Source organism: Erinaceus europaeus, chromosome 19, assembly GCF_950295315.1.
Source record: "Erinaceus europaeus chromosome 19, mEriEur2.1, whole genome shotgun sequence".
NCBI classification, from domain to species: domain Eukaryota; kingdom Metazoa; phylum Chordata; class Mammalia; order Eulipotyphla; family Erinaceidae; genus Erinaceus; species Erinaceus europaeus.
Genome location: NC_080180.1, coordinates 43,522,416 through 43,543,289, shown reverse-complemented (window position 1 = coordinate 43,543,289; position 20,874 = coordinate 43,522,416). Strand labels below are relative to the sequence as shown.

Below are 20,874 nucleotides of genomic sequence, written 5' to 3'. Positions count from 1 at the left end.
AAGTAACTAACTATGAGTGAGGTTCATTTATTTTTCCTGTAAAAATGATGATCTTCTTTGGTTCAAGTATTTGTACACTGGAAGATGCTCCTTGCATGGTAGTTTTTTTATATTTTTCCTTAAAACTGGGCACTGAGGAGCTGCTTAATTAATATTCTTAGCATTGAACTGAATTGGAATGATTATGAACATTTATTTGGTAGATCATAGAAGCAATGACAACAATATCAGCAACAACAACATACAATACAAAACTTGAACTCCGACAGATATCTATAATTGACTTCCATTTACTCTCAGATAAAATAAAATTAAAATGAGTAGTCTCCTGGTTTATTTTGCTTTTAAAATTCTACAGTAGAGTAGATTCCCTTATTAAGAGAGTGTAGCTTTGTGTGTACCTTTGTGTAGAAAAACACTTAGTTTCAATAGGGCATTTTCTCTTGTGATACATCAAAGGAGACTTCAAATCCTCCATAAAAAAAAAAAACACTGATTTTATGTTTAAAAGAATACAATAAAACCCTCTTTATTTTTCTTGTGACAGCAAGGTGTAAGGAAAAGTTGAGAGAAAATGAACAGGTAGTGAACTCTAAGGACGTTGAAACAGGGGCAGGAAGAAGATTGAGTGATAATTACAGTTATGGATGGCACCTATGGAGAAAAAGTTAGCAAAATCACCCTTGAAGGCCTCAATGTGAAGAAATGACGGAATACAGGAGGGCAATAGATCACAGTTTGGTAGAAGACAGGAGGAAATGGTGAAAGCACGGCATGGAAGCAAGAAAAAAATATGAAGTGGGTTCTCTGGTGAACGGGAAATATGAAAAAAAAACCCAGGAGAAGGCTGAAAGGCAGGTAGACAACAAAATTGTGTGTGTGTGTGTGTGTGTGTGTGTGTGTCCAAATACAAAGGTTTATTCTTTCTGCCCTCAGGAAGACCACTACCTCCCTCCCACCAATTCTTCAGGGCACTCAGACTTCCAGCATGGCACAGCTGGCACACAGAACCTTCTTGTGGAATTCAGTGCAGTCCACAAGGGCACACATGGCATAGGCAGGGGCCCCACAGCCTCTGCAGGTGCGTACACACCGCCCACAAAGGGCGCACTCACACTGGCTGCACTTGGCATTTCTATTAGCAGCCAGCACACAAGAGGAGCAGGATCTGTGTACCCTCGATGGCTCCACTTCAGATGCCTGGACTCTGGCTCTGGTCAGGTGGCTGTCCGGGCCAATAAGCATCTGGCCTCTCATGGCCCGTGGGGTCTCAGTGGGGCCAGGCTTTGGGGACTCTGGCAGCTGGACAACAGCACAGCCCTCCTCCCCCATGGTGTGTGTAGGCCTGGACCCCGCGCAACAGCAGCTGCCTGGTCTTCTCGAAGATCTCTGGTGAATAGCGCTTGGTGCATAAGCCTTGGCTCAGTTCCTGAGAGCCCACGTGGACCTAGAGCTGCAGCGGGGCCACAGCTAGCAGCGGCACAGACCGCTGATGTCACATTCTTCTTCTCCTTCTCCTCCTCCTCCTCCTCCTCCTCCTCCTCCTCCTCCTCCTCCTCCTCCTCCTTCTTCTTCTTCTTCCTTCTCCTCCTCCCTCTCCCTCTCCTCCTCCTCCTCCTTCTCCTCCTTCTTCTCATTCTCCTTCTCCTCTTTCTTCTTCTTCTTCTTCTTCTTCTTCTTCTTCTTCTTCTTCTTCTTCTTCTTCTTCTTCTTCTTCTTCTTCTTCTTCTTCTTCTTCTTCTTCTTCCTTCTTTTCCTTCTCCTCCTTCTCCTCCTCTTCCTCCTTCTCCTCCTCCTCCTCCTTCTCCTCCTCCTCCTCCTTCTCCCTCTCTCCCTCCCTCTCCCTCTCCTCCTCCTTCTCCTCCTCCTCCTTCTTCTTATTGTTCTCCTCCTCCTCCTTCTTCTTCTTCTTTCTTCTTTTCCTTCTCCTCCTCCTCTTCCTCCTCCTCCTCCTTCTCCTCCTTTTCCTCATCCTTCTTCTCCTTCTCCTCCTCCTCCTTCTTCTCCTTCTCCCTCTCCCTCTCTCTCTCCCCTCCTCCTCCTTCTCCTTCTCTTCCTCCTCCTTCTTCTCATTCTTCTTCTTCTTCTTCTCCTTCTTCTTCTTTCTTCCTTTCCTTCTCCTCCTCCTCTTCCTCCTTCTTCTCCTCCTCCTCTTCCTTCTTCTCCTCCTCCTTCTCCTCCTTCTTCTCCTTCTCCTCCCTCTCCCTCCCTCTCCCTCTTCCTCTCCCTCCCCTCCTCCTCCTCCTTCTCCTTCTCCTCCTCCTTCTCCTTCTTCTCTCTCTCCCCCTCCCCCTCCTCCTCCTCCTCCTCCTTCTTCTTCTCCTTCTTCTTCTTCTTTCTTCTTTTCCTTCTCCTCCTCCTCCTCCTCTTCCTCCTTCTCCTCCTCCTTCTCCTCCTTCTTCTCTTTCTCCTCCCTCTCCCTCCCTCTCCCTCCCCTCCCCTCCTCCTCCTTCTCCTCCTCCTTCTTCTCATTCTCCTCCTCCTCCTTCTTCTTCTTCTTTCTTCTTTTCCTTCTCCTCCTCCTCCTCTTCCTCCTCCTTCTCCTCCTCCTCCTTTTCTTCCTCCTCCTCCTTCTTCTTCTTTCTTCTTTCTTCTTCTTTTCCTTCTCCCTCTCCCTCTCTGTCTCCTCCTTTTTCTTATTTTCTATCCTGAAAATTTCAAGGGATTGAATTGAGTATTGAATCAAACTACAGTATTAATGTGGCTTAATCCAGAAATTATTCACTGATGAAGTCATAATCAGTAAGATGATATTCAACACAAGCAATTTAAAAACAAAGTTACTAAGTACAGGCATGATAGAAATGTAAGTGTAAATAGTAGAACTAAGCATGAAATGGAAGCTAATGAAAGAGGTGCAATAAGGATGACTTTATGGGAGAAAACAGTAATTAAAAGCTGTTTTTATTTGGAATTCTAGAAGATAAATTTTGTTAAGGAACAGGTAAGTAGCACTCTCAAGAGAGTGCTGCTACAGTAAAAGTTTATACCTCCTGGGAAAAAGTACGAACATCTCATTTATGGTTCTCTAGAAGCAATTTTAAATCCGAACCACACGCTAAGTGATAAAATCAAAGTTGGACCCAAACAGTTTGCTATTTTTATTGGGCTTTTTTTAAAAAAAGATAAAATATAGATTTAATAGTAACACACTACTTCTACTTTGATAAAAAAAAGAGTTTTCTTAAATTACCTCTGTCTCCTATGCTGTTCCTGCCTTATAGATTTGTCCCTTGTCCTTAGCATGATAAGACTTTTCCTATTTCCTTCCAAGGTTCTCCCTCCAGAGTTCACTCCCATTTATTTTTAATCCAGGCATCAGATTTTTCTTAATGTGTGCTGCCCTGGACAGAACACATCATTCTTAGTAGGAACCTGGAGTGATAATATCTTTGTTGTACTTTAGGAAGATTAATTTGGCAGCTGTGTGTAAGGAAGGATTAGTGGCTACAAATTTTTGCAACATGGTGAAAGCCTGTATAAGGTCAAATTTTCATTAAAAGAGTTAAGACTTCTTGTTATGGGGGACTTCCATTTGGCCTCATTGCTTTTAAGACTTGGAAGCTACAGTTAACTTCAGGCTATTCTGATGCCTGATTATAGCTCTAGTCCTGGGAGAAACTGTTAGATCTCAGAGGAAGGCATCATTCCACCTCTACTCAGAACCTGGATGACAACAGCTGCTCCAAAGAGATTGGAGAAATCACTCAGTATTCTGGACAGTCTAAAGTCTAAGAATGAGCGAGAGGATGAAATGAAGCAAATAGCTAAAGGACAAATGATAGAGAACAAAAGAGAGAATATCAATCAATGAGCTACGTAATTATCATTTATTCACTTATCCAATTGCTTTGAACTTGTTTATTTATTTATTTATTTATTTATTCCTGACAAAGAAGACACGAACTATGGAATTTTTCATTCTTTAAAAGATGCATGTTTTTTGAAAGTTTGCAAAAATGCTTCGTATTTATTTCAAAATAGATTTTTTTTTTTTTTCTTAACAAGGATTCAAGTGATTCTGTATGAGATGGAATTACCTGGGGCAGGGAGAAAATAAGCTGTCAGGCATGTGTGTCACTAGGGATGGAGGCAGGATTCTCAGGCCTGCAGGCCCTGCCCTCTATCAGCTAGAGCCATTACCTTGGACTAAAAAAAAAATTTAAAAACAGATATATTAAAATTAAACACACTCTTTGATGTAGGATTGCCATGTTGCCTCCTCTGCTGAAACAGTATTTACTTGGTTCATTGTCTTCTCTAGGATACCAAATCAATATCCTCAGTCAAGCATGCCTTGACCTCTTCAGTGAGAACAGAACTCATAGAAATCCACATTTTCCCTCTGTGGTGTTTCCCAGGTTGCATTTGATAGTTTTAAAATGATCATCATCAATGTTTGTCATCTTCTCTATACTATAAATTCTAATATGGCAGGATCATTTTTTTCCATTACAATTATATTTCTGGTTCTAATCTCATGCCCAGTCAATGGCTAATAAAATTATAAAACTTATGTTTTGTCAGATCGCTGCAGCAACTTATAAAAAATAGAAATGTATCAACTGAGTTCTAGCAAAAAAAAATAATAAAGAATTATAGGTGGGATGAAAATAATCATAATGAGCTCTGATCATTTCTCCCATGTGTGGATTCTGAGTTATCTCCTTCTACTCTGCTTATTCATGAAAGCAATCTGAATGTTCAGGCAGAATTACTGAATCATGACACACAATGCCAACTTTTCAAAATGGGCAAAAACATTTTCAGTCCTACATCTGTTACTAAGATCTTTTCTGAATGGTCAATCTATACTATTCAAGAAAATAATCACTTAAGACACAAATCGCTCATGGGTAAGCCCTTCCCCTAAGCCTGCAGATCTGAGGTCACTGAGGGGACAGAGGGAAAGGAAAATAAGAGTGTAGGAACCCAGTACCCTTTGGAGCTCCAGTGGCGCAATCGGTTAACTCGCGGTACTTATACAAGAACCCAGTACCCTGCAGTGGAGAAAGGGGACATCTTGGTAGTGGGTGAGGTGTGCTAACAGATATTTTGGGGAGGTTGAAACTGTACCCCTGTACTCTGAGACAACAGACTTTTAGAAAATGTTTTGCTGTAAAAAATTTCTTTTTAAAAAATTTTTTTATATTTGATTTATTTTCCTTTTTGTTGCCCTTGTTGTTTTTATCATTGCTGTGGTTATTGTTGTTGTTATTGATGTCATTGTTGCTGGATAGGACAGAGAGAAATGGAGAGAGGAGGGGAAGACAGAGGGGGAGAGAAAGATAGACACTTGCAGACCTGTTTCACCGGTTGTGAAGTGACTCCCCTGTAGGTGGGGAACTGGGGGCTCGAACCAGGATTCTTACATCGGTCCTTGAGTTTTGCACCATGTGCACTTAACCCACTGTGCTATATATAGCCTGACCCCAAAACATTTCTACTCTTTCTTACTTTTACTTTTTCTCTTGTATATGTGCATACATGCATGTATATCCTTAGTATATGCGGTATAGACTATATTCTTGGAGCAAGTTTATTTCCTTTCCAATCTCTCTTTTCTAAAAAGTTGTAGTTGTTAATTGTAGGAGAGTGGGTAAAGGCTAAGAGGGCAGAGTGTGGCTTGTGTATATATGGTGGTAGAGATCTAGCCAAGGGTCTCAGGTATGCAAGTGCTTTACTGCTGTGCCTCCCTTGGCCACTTCCTTCTCTACTTTGGATGGTGCTGCAAGCCAATTCTGTACTTTTCTCATAGCACTTCATATAATAACAAAAGTTTATGAGGAGCTTTTTTGTTTGTTTTAAAGAATGAGGGCCTCATGCATATGCAGTCTTTTTTCCAGGGTGCCCATTCATTCATTCACTGAGGGAGGGAGAGAGTAGAGCAAGAGGAAGGGAGAGAGAGAGAGAGGGAGGAAGGGAGGGGAAGAGAGAGAGAGAGAGAGAGACAGAGAAACAGCATCAGAGCTTTTGCCAGTACCATAGTACCACCCTTGTTCTGCCAGGCTAGGGCCTGTGAACTGTCTCCAGCTGTCTGATGAGTTCTAATCTCAACAAATACTAACTTCAATAGTTGAAATGCTAGTCTTATGTTAATAATCAGAATTCTTTCAAGTTCTTAGGAATTCACATTCTCTCAGTTTTGGAAAAATGATGGAGTAAGTCCTTTGACAGCCCTTTGTGTGCTTGTTTTGTCATTCTTACCATTCAAATTTTTCCCACACCCAGTGAGATCCCTCTGGATCTTTCAGGATTAGGATGAGAGAATGTATAACATTTAGTGGTGAAAGAGAAATCAATAATATACAGAAGCACAAACTCCTGATCTTTTCTCCAGTGTGTGCTTGAGCACATGTACACACACACACATACCCCTTCTGCATCCTTTTCCATTTTACAGTGACAACCCCATATTTACAATTAATGTTCACTCCTTGACTCCATGATATTTCTTATATTGCAATTCAATCTTTAAGCAAAATTACCTTTAAATAAAAAATACTTTCGGCATAGAGATACAACTCTACTGATATACCCTGGTCCAAGTTCTAATTATTTCTTATGTGGATTCTTGTGAATAATCTCTCTGCTTACACACTTGCCACTCGGCCTCTGTAGTTTCAAGTCAAATGACTTATTTAAATAGTGGAAAGCTGTTAGAATGTTACAAATGGAAAGTAAAAAAGAGTATTTATAACTTGGTGAGGTGGTATATGTTAACTAAACTGGTGATAATCATTTCTGTAATATACACTTGCATCAAATCATTATGTTGGATGCCTTAAACTACAACATTGTATGTCAGTTATATCTCATGAAAATGGGGGAAAAATTTGTCTCTGCTTCAGATCTGTTACTGTATTTCCATTCTGCTTAATATTTTTTCAGGCTATCGGAGTGTTAGCTCTTCAAGGACAGAAACCATTTTTTTTTCATCAGCACAACTCTAGAGCTTGTACATATATGCATCTTAATTTTTTTGCCACATGAGGGGACTCAATATATTATTAACTAGTATCATTACCCATTCTATGGATTATAGCCCTGTGATCATCTGGAGTTTGCAAGTTTTCTGTTAAAAATTGTCTTTCATTGAAAGGTTAAATTACATAGACACAGAATAATGAAATACAACTCCAGTTGAAAAAGAGAACAGAACATTTATTTATTCAGAAGTGTAACTGCTCTAATAAAAAAAAAAGAAAAAATTTCTATTGACTTAAATTATGAAATCCATTAGAACCTGAAGCATGTAACAAGCAAAATGAAAAATAATCGATGTACATGTGCTTAGCAGAAAAAAAGTGTGAGAACAGTGCATTTTTTTTTAAAGCTGAAAACATCAAATGTCACCAGGGAGAAATACAATTCAAAATTACTTAACCTTACTTCTCTTGATCAGGCACATAGAAAAGCTTCTGGAGGGAGCGCTTTGGATAAATTAGAGAGAGGGCATACAAGGTGAATTTTTGGATTTAAATTTCTTCTAACAGCCTTTTTTTTCCCCCTTGGAGAAAGGCAGGATGTGGGAAGAAGTGTTTTTCTGATTCTTCTAGGCATGACTTATGAAATTTTAGAAGCTATTAGACTAAACATAGCCATCGTAGACCAAAGACAAGCCCTTTCCTCCTCTCCTTTCCAGCAAGCCCAAGTCATCATATGTTTAACTTTGCCTTACTGAAGGCTCTTAGAAATGCCCGATTTTCTGAGAATCACCCTCCTCTGTGTAAATAGCTTCTGGCTGGACACAGGTTACCATGGCTGACCCAACATGCTCTGCAATTGCTATGGTGCACTCAAGTGTGCACATACCTAGTTATCTTTTCAGACTTTTTTTTTTTAATTTTTTATTTAAGAAAAGATTAGTGAACAAAAGCATAAGGTAGGAGGGGTACAACTCCACACAATTGCCAACACCCAATCCCCATAACCCACCCCCTCCCCTGATAGCTTTCCCATTCTCTATCCCTCTGGGAGCATGGACCCAGGGTCCTTGAGGGATGCAGAAGGTAGAAGGTCTGGCTTCTGTAATTGCTTCCCCGCTGAACATGGGCGTTGACTGGTTGGTCCATACCCCCAGTCTGCCTCTCTCTTTCCCTAGTAGGGTGTGACTCTGGGGAAGCTGAGCTCCAGGACACATTGGTGGGGTCTTCAATCCAGGGAAGCTTAGCCAGCATCCTGGTAGCATCTGGAACCTGGTGATTGAAAACAGAGTTAACATATGAAGCCAAACAATTTGTTGAGCAATCATGGATCCCAAGCTTGGAATAGTGGAGAGGAAGTGTTAGGGAGGTACTCACTGCAAACTCTAGTGTAGTCCTGCTTTCAGGTATATATTTTGCAGTAGTTTATGGATACATGTGCACAAAAGCTCTCTCTCACAGAAACTGGTGTATATCTAGGTTATGGGACTTTGTTAGAAAGTGAACTACCTGAGATGAAATTAGAGTGTACTATTAAAGGAAAGGTCTCACCCAAGTAATGAAGCTGAAGGGTTGTCATTCCACACGTGAGGTCTCTGGATACATTCTGAGGTGAAGCATGTTGAGGTAGCAATCGTTGCTTTGGTTAGGTTGTGATCGGCAGATGCAATGTTATTTGGTTTGGATTGGGAGATGCATACGGGAAAGTGGGCCCTATCCAAGGGTTCCAGGACTGGGGAAAGTAGGGGCTCTATAGTGAAGATGTGAGGTTCCTGCTGTCTTAGGGTTCAAAAAGACACTCAATAGTTAATATTATCATCACATTATTTGTTAATTGGGTTAACTTTGAAAAGTCCCTTTGTTATGGTTTGCTGGACAGTACCCAGTATCTTGTATATAGCTGTGCTATTGGAAGCTTCTAATCTACTTGGTCTAGGCTTTTGAGAGAGTCCGCATATCAAATACATAGCCTATATATTAAAAAGATTCAGTTTGTCTTTTGAGAAACTTTGAGACATACAATTGATTTCCCCCTCTCATATTAATTAGCTACTGATTTTTATGTCTACATTTTGCTAGGAGTGTACATAAACACCATTCCCACCACCAAAGGACTGTGACCCATCCCTCCCACCCACTCCCACCCCCCACTGGCCCAGGAAGCTACATGCCTACTCCTCACCACTGGGTTTCTACTTTGGTGCCCTACTTACAATTTGATCAGGTCCTGCTTTTAGTTTCCCTTTCAGATCTTCTTGGTCAGCTTCTGTTGATGAGTGGGATCATCCCATACTCATCTTTATCTTTCTGACTTAGTTTACTTAACATAATTCCTTCTAGCTCTGTCCAAGATGGGTCAGAGAAGGTGGGTTCATTGTTCTTGATAGCTGCATAGTATTCCATTGTGTATATATACCACAGCTTTCTCAGCCACTCATCTGTTGTTGGGCACCTGGGTTGCTTCCAGGTTTTAGCTATTATGAATTGTGCTGCTATGAACATAGGAGTACACACCTCTTTTTGGTTGGGTGTTATGGAGTCCTTGGGGTATAACCCCAGGAGAGGAATTATTGGGTCATATGGAAGGTCTATGTCTAGCCTTCTTAGAGTTTTCCAGACTGCTCTCCACAGAGGCTGTACCAATTTACATTCCCACCAGCAATGTAAAAGGGTTCCTCTGTCCCCACATCCTCTCCAGCATTTGTTGCTGCTGTCCTTTTTGATGTATGCCATTCTTACAGGAGTGAGGTGGTATCTTAGTGTTGTCTTGATTTGCATTTCTCTGATAATCAGTGACCTAGAGCAGTTTTTCATATGTTTGTTAGCCTTTTGGATCTCCTCTGTGGTGAATGTTTTGTTCATTTCCTCTGCCCATTTTTGGATGGGGTCATTTGCTTTTTTGCGGCTAAGTTTGCTGAGCTCTTTATATATTTTGGTGATTAGTTTCTTGTCTGATGTCTGGCATGTGAAGATCTTCTCCCATTCTGTGAGGGGTCTCTCTGTTTGTTTAATAGTTTCTTTGGATGTGCAGAAGCTTTTCAATTTGATGTAGTCCCATTGGTTTGTTTCTGCTTTGGTCTTCCTTGCAATTGGGTTTGATTCATCAAAGATGTCCTTGAGGTGTATGTGGGAAAGTGTTTTACCAATGTTTTCCTCTAAGTATTTGATTGTTTTTGGTCTGACATCTAGGTCTTTGATCCATTTGGAGTTGATTTTTGTTTCTGGTGAGATAAAGTGGTTCAATTTCATTCTTCTGCATGTTTCAACCCAGTTTTTCCAGCACCATTTATTGAAGAGAGCCTCCTTTTTCCATTTAATCCTTTGGGCCCCCTTATCAAAGATTAGATGCCCATAGGTGTTGGGATTTACTTCCGGGCTTTCAATTCTGTTCCACTGGTCTGTATGCCTATTTTTGTTCCAGTACCATGCTGTTTTGATGATGATGGCTTTATAATATAGTTTAAGGTCTGGGAGTGTGATGCCTCCATTTCTGTTTCTTTTCCTTAAGATGGTTTTGGCAATTCTAGGTGTTTTCAGGTTCCAGATAAATGATTGTAGTGTTTGTTCTATTCTCTTAAAGAAGCTTGGTGGAACTTTGATGGGTATTGCATTAAATTTGTATATGGCTCTGGGGAGAATATTCATTTTGATGATATTTATTCTTTCAATCCATGAGCATGGGATATCTTTCCATTTCTTGGTATCAGTTTCTATCTCCTTGAGTAGCGACTCATAGTTTTCAGCATACAAGTCTTTCACTTCTTTGGTCAACTTTATTCCTAGGTATTTGATTGATTTTGCTGAAACAGTGAATGGGAGTGATTTCTGGATGTCTTCTTCTTCAGATTTAGTGTTTGCATAAAGAAATGCCACTGATTTTTGTACATTGATTTTGTAGCCTGATACCTTGCTATATTGCCTAACAACTTCCAGTAATTTTCTACTGGATTCTTTAGGTCTTTCTATGTATACTATCATATCATCTGCAAATAATCTTTTCAGACTTTTATGGTGTTCACTGACCTTTGATTTATTTCTTCTTGACTAAAGTCCTGCAGCATTTTGAGTGTTTTGTTTTCTCTGATGGAATTTGTCTGTAGATGTGATTGGCTTGTGGGTTTGGTGACAGTGAGCCATGATGCCCTCCTTCCTGTGTACTGTCTTCTAGGGTGCTTGTGAATATAATAAAATGCTGTGCTTGCTTTCTATCTTTAAGGGAAATAAAATAGGGGGAAGGGTTTTTTTTTTTTACTTTGAGGAAAATTAAAAATTAAATCACTATTTAAAAAATTATTTATAAAAAAGAAACACTGACAAAAACCATAGGATAAGAGGGGTACAACACCACACAACTAATTCCTACCACCGGAACTCCATACCCTCCTCTGATAGCTTTCCTATTCTTTATCATTCTGGGAGTATGGACCCAGGGTCATTATGGGGTACAGAAGGTGGAAGGTCTAGCTTCTGTAATTGCTTCCCTGCTGAACATGGGCGTTGGCAGGCCTGTCCATACTCCCAGCCTGCCTCTCTCTTTCCCTAGTGGGGCAGGGCTCTGGGGAAACAGGGCTCCAGGACATATTGGTGGGGTTGTCTGCCCAGGCAAGTCCGGTTGGCATCATTTTGCAGTACCACCAAAGACAAAATCTAATAGAAACAGTATTAACCCCAAAACAATATTCTTTTAAAAAATTATTTATTTATTTATTGGATAGAGACAGAAATCATGAGGGGGAAGATAGAAAGGGAGAGAGACAGAGGGACACCAGCAGCCCTACTTCACCACTCATGAAGCTTCCCCACTGTAGGTGGGGACCAGGGTCTTGAACCTGGGTCCTTATGCTCTATAATGTGAGCACCTCCTGGTCCCTCAAACCAAGATTCTAAAGCTATCGACAGCAAAATGTTTTTAATATTTTGTTTTAAAATTCTTCCCTCTTAAGTCATATTGCTTCTCTTAGAATAGCTTTAAATAGTAAACATTTCCTCTGCATTAAATGTATAATGCTTAATGGTAAATCAGGTGATTTTTGAAGTGACCTTTCTCTTGTGTTATTTCTTTTTAATTGGGTGAATGCTTTTTAACAGTAACAATTAAAGCAAGTTGTGCTTGCTGTACATTCAGATTTTATCAAAAGAGTAAGAGGCCATATTCATTCTTTCAGGCATTAATATTCTCCTTTGAAGGAAATCAAACACTGTAGTCTACTTGTTGGTAGGAAGGACTTGCTATGGTCTTAGGAATTAGAAAATATTTTTTACATTTTATAAAAGAGTAATGACCTCCAAGAGGCCAGTGGAAACTTTTGTTTTGTGAAGAAAAAAACAACAACTAATAATTGAATGAAAAGAAATTCTCTTTTAGATGATATTTAGAGTAGTAAAGTCAATGTTATTTTATAAAATATTAATGCTAGTTTTCAATGAACAAGAGAATAAGTCGATACTCTGTCTTCTATAGAAATATACAAATTATAACTATAACGTAAAAATCATCATCTTACTTTTGAATTGGTCTTTTCTGCTTTTATGTTTGCTTGCTTTCTCAGCTTTCTGTACTGTGCAAAGACTTGGCCAGGATATCATATATTTAATGCTTTTATTATTGTATCATATAATTTTGTCTCTGATAATTTTAATAATGAACAAATACGCAGTTTCTTTTCAACCTTATAGCTATTTATCTAAAATTTTATATGCTTATGTTTAATTTACTATCCAGAAGATTGGGATTTTCTCTTTGGTACTTTTTTATTTTCAAGGATAGAAATTCCAAAACTTCTAACCTTTCTTCAGAAATAAGATGAAATCTAATATACATGTATTAATTGCATATATGTGACGCCTAGCTGTGTGACCATATAGCTACATGTTTTGTTTGACTGTTCCAAAATCACAAGCTACCAGGACCCTCCTGGCAGACGTAGATGGAAAAACAGTATTTCCTCAGTGTTAGATTCACTTTTGTCTTGAAAGTGATGTTAAATGACTCATAACTTGAATGTTCAAATGCAAATTGAATGCATCTAAAATATTCAATCCTTTAATATGCATTTACTGGATTTTAGCTATTTTGGTGTCTTTGGGAGAGGAATCAATCAGCTATGGTTGATTCCTGGGACCTCATGTATGGAAGTCCTACATTCTCCCACTGAACTGCTTTCCTAGTTCATAATACAGATCTTAAAGTATGAGAATTATTAAATGTTAAGTGAAATTTTGCTCTAGATCTCATTTCAAAATCAGAGCACATCTGTATATAGTAAGTTCAAAATTGGCATATGGGAGATACTTTTTTGATGCCATGCTTAAAGACATTCAGAAGCAAAGCATATACAATGTCAATTTATGATTGATAGCTTATATCCCATGGACCTCTACAGAACTCAGCATTGTGTTATTCCTTAGTTATTTCACATTACTCTTTATACCCACAGTTAGCTTGTGTGCTTCTCCAAAATAATTTTCTTTTTTTTTAACTTTTATTTATAATGTGGAAATATCGAAAAGACCATATGATAAAAGGGTACAATTCCCACCACCAGAACTCCGTATCCCATCCCCTCCCCAGGTAGCTTTCCTATTCTTTATCCCTCTGGGAGTATGGACCCAGGGTCATTATGGGGTGCAGAAGGTGGAAGGTCTGGCTTCTGTAATTGCTTCCCAACTGAACATGGGCATTGACAAGTCAATTCATACTCTCAGCCTGTCTTTCTCTTTCCCTAGTGGGGCAGAGGTCTGGGGATGCCAAATTCCAGGACATATTGATGAACACGTGTTGTCTACCCAGGGAAGTCAGGTTGGCATCATGCTAGCATCTGAAACCTGGTGGCTGAAAAAGAGTTAAGATATAAAGCAGAACAAATTTTTGAATAATCATGAACTTAAAGGCAAGAATATTGCAGATGAAGATTTGGGGTCTTCATTTTGGAAAAAGCTCGTAGGTCTATTTTAGGTATATTCCAAGGGGCCCATGACTTTACTAGTTTTTGCCTGAGCCTGACATCTAATATGCAGGTGGACTCAAGACCAAATAGTTTTTTAGTGAGAATCTCTCAGGTCTGTCTCAAGAATTCCTGGGACCTCTTCTCTCTTGGCTGTAGATGGCCTGATGGGATATAGGACTTTCTTTCTACTGTAGCTGTCTTTGAAAACAAAGCTTCTCTGTGCAGATCCCTTTACTATTCAAGGGGATGCCCATTGTACACAATGCTATATATTTTAGAACTTGTCTATTTTGTAAGAGGCATAGTCAGAGACCAGAGTATTGCTTCAGCATATACAATGTCAGGGATAGGAACTGGGACCTCACAGGCACTTGTCCTGCACACTAGCAGCTAAAATACTGTATTTAGTTCCTGACTTTTTCCTAACATTTGGGATAGTGTCTGACACATGACTCCTTAGTAACTGTGTTTACATAACATGAATGAGTGAATTTATTTATTTACACATATTTATTGTTTAACATATACAAAAGTAACAGGATATATAATGTTAGATGTAGAGATGAGGACAGTTCCAGCTTCTGGAATCTACAGATCAGGGGACAAATGGTTGTAATGCAGTGTGTAATGCAGTTCTTAGAGGTAGGAGAGGGGAGGGACATGAGAGTATTGAACAGATCCATGAGGAACACCCAGCTCCTCCATTTAGGCTGCTGGTCTGCAGATAACTAGTTATTCTGGTCATATGTGTCTTGCTGGAGGTGGGAAGAAAATTTCTTCACTAAACCTTATTTACACAATTCTCAAACTCTAGGTTATTTCTGTGTCTAGAGTCTTTAAAATATATACATGTATTTAAAACAGAGGATTTTTTAAAAATACAATTCAGTTTCTAACTTACTATAAAATTTCAGAGGAAAACCTAAATCTATCCTTTTTGCTTAAAAATATAACATTAAATGTAACAACTGCAAACTATAATTACAACCTGAAGTTTATTTCTGTCTTTTATTTTTGGTGGAAAATACAAGGAGCGATCATCTCCCAATTCTTTTTTAAGACACACATTTTGATGCTTTTTTTTTTTTCTTGTTTAATCATCACCGGCAAGTGTGCATGATGATGGAAGGGGAACTTCTTTATTTCTTGCAAAGCATTTAATATACAATTTTATTTTTATGAAGTAAATTTCAATGGAGGCAGCATACTCTTTGGAACTCATTTCACATCACATAGTGGTAAGCCAGGATAAGAAACTATTTTAAATGAACTATTTTTTTCCCAGCTCTGTATCATTCATATGCTAATATTCTGTCAGATTTCAGTATGTGTCCTAGAGCTTTAGAAAGTATTTTATCTTCAGATGCTTCATTCATGCTCATCAAAACAGTGAAATATGAAAAGTCTGGCTCACTTTCTTGTCATTTTCTGACTGATAACATATTGTAGCATTTTTACAAATATAGTATAGTTATTTTTAAATGTTTTATTAAGTCTCTCTTTGAATGGGTATATGAAACACATCAGCTAGATGAAGAGAAATGTTTAGCACCCAACCCTTAAATACAACTCCCCTAGGTCTTGTGGAAAATTTGCCAGAGAAAAATAGCATCACTATTTTAACTTATTAAAATTAGTACTTCCAGATTTACTGTTTGTATTAGTGGTGACTTTTTAAAAAATAGTAGTGATTTAATATAGATTGCGTGATTTCTAGATGTTAGCTTTTCCAGCATTTTTTTTTCTAATGTAAACCCTCTACTTAGTGAGAATTTGATCCTCTTGGAATACAAGGAAACTGTGTGCTGATGAAATCTCTCTCTCTTTTTTTTTTCTTTAACAAGGATGTAATGCTGATGATTCCTAGTATTATAACATGTTACATGTAGACAGTGATGGCATTTATCTGGGACATTAGTGTCAATAACAAGATTTCTGATGACTTTCGGTGACCACCTAGGGGCGTAGATCACCCTGGACAGTGCTCAGCTGCCAAGGACTGAAAGGATCAATATCTCAGCACATCTGTGCCCCACTCACAACATACCACTTGGGGAGAAACACTCTTGTTTGCAAAGTACAGTTTTGACAAAATCGTGAAGTACATTGCTTCAAAGCACAGACTTTGAGCTTTCTCCTTTTCTTCTTTTCTCCTGTTTGCTCTCATGTAATATTAAAGAGAATGCATTGTTTCTGAATATAGCCAATTAATGTTCTAAAATATTTGGAGAATAAAAAATGCAACGTAAAATTGCTTGTAATTCTAACACCTCCAGAGAACTGAAGTTACGCTGATAATATATAAATTGTGGTTACATGCCACAGACAGATTTGGACGCTGTTATTTTTTAGCCTTCTGCTTTATATACATTTCCATATGTAACTGAGCATGGTTTTTAATTTCTGCAAGGTAGGCCATTAAATGAATGGTCTGCAGTTAATTTTATAATTCATTTTATTAGTAGGTAAAACTCACTGTCCCTTCGTATTACTGTTTAGGTGATGCTACATATTCTTAAATATAATTCATATGTATTCATACTTATAAAGGAATAGTATTAAGAGCTGTCTATGTTATTTGTACTACTTGTAACAAGTAAAACTGAAGATACAAATACTTAGCTGGATATACTTATTTTTCACATACAAGTAAATTAGGGTGTGGTGCATCTTTATTTTGTTAAATTTTAATTTTTTTATTTTTTATTTTTATGTTTTTATTTAAGAAAGTATTAATTAACAAAACCATAGGGTAGGAGGGGTACAATTCCACACAATTCCCACCACCCATTCTCCATATCCCACCCCCTCCCCTGATAGGTTTCCCATTCTCTATCCCTCTGGGAGCATGGACCCAGGGTCATTGTGGGTTGCAGAAGGTAGAAGGTCTGGCTTCTGTAATTGCTTCCCTGCTGAACATGGGCGTTGACTGGTCGGTTCATACTCCCAGTCTGCCTCTCTCTTTCCCTAGTAGGGTGGGTCTCTGGGGAAGTGGAGCTCCAGGACACATTGGTGGGGTCTTCAGTCCAGGGAAACTTGGAGGTGACCTCACTTCTACTCATTCTTGATTCATTGATAGAATAATCCAATCATAGTTGAACCAAATTTCTAGGAGTCTGGGAAGAGCTCATCTATCTTGTTTTCAGCTCAAGATGACAACAGTAACTATGTTTAATTTTCTTGCCAATTATCCTAAGAAATACTCCCCACAGTAAGCCACCACAGTTTTCCCCAAGGTTGTAGACATGAGCCAACCATCATCTCTACAATTATCTGTCTACATTTATACATAATTGTCCCATTTTTCTCTCTGATCCAATCCTCTCTTCCCTTCTAAGCCACTCATGACAACATTACTACTTCCATATGTCCCTTTCCTTTTCCTCCTCTCTCTTAGGATGCTGATGGAGCTGGAGTTCAGAGCCTTCTTATCTTCCTCCTATCGCTTCTCCCCCACTAGGAGTATGGATCAAGTTGTTTTGGGGTGCAGGAGGTAGAAGGTCTGGCTTCTGTAATTGCTTCTTCATTGGACATGGGCAATAGGCATTGGCAGGTTGATCCATACCCCCAGCCCATACCTTTCCCTAGTGGGCCAGAACTCTGGAGAGGTAAGGTTCCAGGACACACTGGTGAGGTCACCTGCCCAGAGAAGTCAGGGTAGAATCATGGTAGCATCTGCAATTTGGTGTCCGGAAGGTGCCAGGACATAAATTGAGACAAATGGTTAATGAACAGGAACCAAAGGTAGGAGTAGAGTAGATGAGATTAAGGATTTTAGTGTAGAAGAAAGCTGGAAAGTCTATTTCAGGCATGTTCCTAGGGACAAACAATTACCGTAGTTTTGCTTGAGTTTGATAGCTAGCCTGAAGCTAGATAAGAATATTGTCTGAAAAAATGGTGTCAGAGCAGAGAAAAAGGCTAGAAAGTTAGATTAGGGAAGTCAGTAGCTCCCATTCTTGAGAAAAGTTCTGTGGATAAAATTAACTATTTACCTCCATCTACCTGACCCAGAGCAAATGTATTTATTTAGCCCCTGAGAACTGTGTAACCTCTGAGTTCCAGCTGGTCTGAGCTTTCATCTCATGGTCAGAGCTGGGAACATTTCAGAGTACACTCATTTCAGGTCCAGTCTTCCTTGAGTGGCAGGGCAGGATACCCCAACCTCCCTTCGGAGACTGGGGCTGTCCCTACCATGGTTGCTTTATGGTGAGGGCAGGTCCAGGCAGTTAACATGGTTTTTTACTCAGATATTCATATATATATATATATATATATATATATATATCCATCTCTAAAACCTCTTTAATAATGTGTGAAAGAAAATATTATGTTTTAATTTTACTTTTATTAAATTAAAAAAACGACTTTATTTATTTATTGGGTAGAGATAGCCAGAAATCAAGAGGGAAAGGGGGGATGGGGAGAGTGAAAGAGAAATGCCTGCAGCACTGCTTCATCACTTGTGAATCATTCCATCATTCCCTCTGGAGGTAGCGGCAGGGACTCAACCTGGGTCCTTTTGCATTGTAAGGTGCTCAACTAACTGCACCACCAACCAACCTCGCTCTCTCTGTCTGTTTTTTTTTTTTTTACCACTTTGAATTTATGTTTATTTTTTTAAAAAATTACTTTGTTTGTATGGAAGCAACAAATGGTTTACAGTATAGTTGTTGATACATGAGCAGAATTTCTCATTTCTTGATAAGTATCTGCAAAACACTCACTTCTAATCAAGCACCAGGACAACTGCATTTATTATATATTTTTCATAAACATTTAACTTTCATTAAATCATTAAAGCAGCTAAATCTACTCTATTCTTGTCTTCATGTTTCCTTCTTTTTTTTTTATGTGCTCAGCTTTTCAGACATGGTATGCATGCACCCTGTAACCTCTTCCTTCTCCCTCTCTCTCTCCCCCTCATTTCTCTCCCCCTCCCTCTCCCTCTCTCTTTCTCCCCCTCTCTTTCTCATTCTCCCTGGCTCTGTGCTTTCTTTCTACACCTCTCTTATTTCTGTTTTGTCTACTCTCATTACTTCTCCCCGTGCCCCCCCCCCCCCCCAGGCTGCCTCTCTGTGCTGACCTTCTTACCTAGGTCTGTTTATTCTCTTTCTCATACTACCCTTGTCTCTCAAAATTGATTGCCTCAGAGAGTCAGTCTTTAGGAAGAAACTTTTAATTATACCTCTCACTGTTAATACTTATTAAAATACATAATATGTGCCAGGTGCTCTGCATTGCTTCCAGTGAAGTATTTCATTTCATCTTAATATCATTTGGGTTAAAGAAGTTACATCACTCACCCAAGGTCACACAGCAAGTGAGAAACAGAGAGTGGATTGGCACTGCTGAAATTGGAAATAAGAGAACCAAGATTCTGGGAACCTATTTGAATGAAGGTCTTTCCAATGCCACTGTAATTACCATGCTACAGTTTAGTTCTCAATTTGGTGTTGCTCAAAGCACAAACAGTAGGGTTCTTCTGATTTCTAGAATGTAAATTCCCACACAAAATCCTTGAAACTATTTGTTTCTGTATGGTTCTGCCACAAAGTACTCATTTCTTTTTATTTTTGCTTGATAATGCTGATGCTGCAGAATCAACTTTCGTTTAAATGAAAAAACCTGTTTACTACCCATCAAGCAAAATCTTCTCCTTTTGAAACTTTTCTTTTTCATATTTAACCACAAGTTATTGGTGCTGCTCAATTTGTATGATAGTGATTAAACATCCTCTATGCCCTGATGTCCACAACGCTGTAGTAAACTACTTCCTTCATGGACTAGCTGCCATCTTGTCTCTGAGATAGAAAGGGACTTGTAGGGACTGGGTGGTGGTGCACCAGGTTAAGTGTACATAGTACCAAGCTCAAGGATTCGCACACGGATCCTGGCTCGAGTCCCCGGTTCTCCACCTGCAGTGGAGGTTGCTTAGCAAGCAGTGAAGCAGGTTTGCAGGTGTCTATTCTTTCTCTCTCCCTATCTTCCCCTCCTCTCTCAATTTTTCTCCGTCCTATCCAATTAAATAATGGGAAAAAAAATCTCTGCCAGCAGCAGTGGGTTTGTTCTGGCACTGAGTCCCAAGGATAGCCCTGGAGCCAAAAAAAACCCAAAAAACAAAAAAACAACTCTTGGAGTGTCCTCTATTTTGATTCAGATTTGACTCAAACCCTCTGATCAAGTCTAGAAGAACAAAAAAAAGTTACTTTCAATGCATTAATCTTATTCTGTATATTTTCCAAAACAAGCACTGAACAATTGTGCTTATAAAGCTCAGTGTGCTGACTATATTCATAACCTGTGAATTTAGATGTTTGTGTCATAAAATCAGAAACTTTCCCTCCTCGATTCATTTTAAGCTTTATAGCATCATTCACATAGCCAACCGTGAGAATGGTTATCTTCATGCTAAGTATATAAATATACTCCTCAATAATTCTCTCATGTGTGTGTATATATATATTTTTAAATAGGCAATAGGTAACAATATTGAGGTTTGCCCTTCTGGTGTTAGAAAAGATAAAGAAAACCTGAGCTAGACAGACAATTGTTGCTTTTGATGGTTAAAGTAGCTATTAGCAGATCATTTGACAATAGAAATGTCCATAGTAATTGAGTTATCACCTATGGTTTGATAATAATTTGATGATAATTGTTCAATAGGACAATGAGAGATCCAGTATAACTTGGGACTATAAAATAATAATAATAATAATAATATGACTTATGGAATGTTCTCATTCTTTTGGTGCAAGATGTGGTAATTTCCTTGACTACTATTGAAGCCATTTCTTTTTCTGGTTTTTGTTTGTTTGTTTTTATTGTTACCAGGGTTATTGCTGGGGTTATGTGATTGTGCAATGAATCCATTGTTCCCAGTGGCCATTTTTATTTTTCATTCTCTCTCCTCTCTCTTGTTCTCTCTACCTCTGTCTCTCTCCTTATCGCAAATATTTATTGATTTATTTTTCTTATATTTGATAGAAGAGTTGAGAGAAGAT

The 20,874-nt window shown here is 38.9% G+C and overlaps 1 pseudogene; it reads right to left on the bottom strand.

The window, feature by feature from the left end:
* Nucleotides 1–975: 975 nt before the first annotated feature.
* LOC103126898 (apoptosis regulatory protein Siva-like) lies at nucleotides 976–20,280 on the bottom strand (annotated as a pseudogene).
* Between the last annotated feature and the right edge of the window lie 594 nt (nucleotides 20,281–20,874).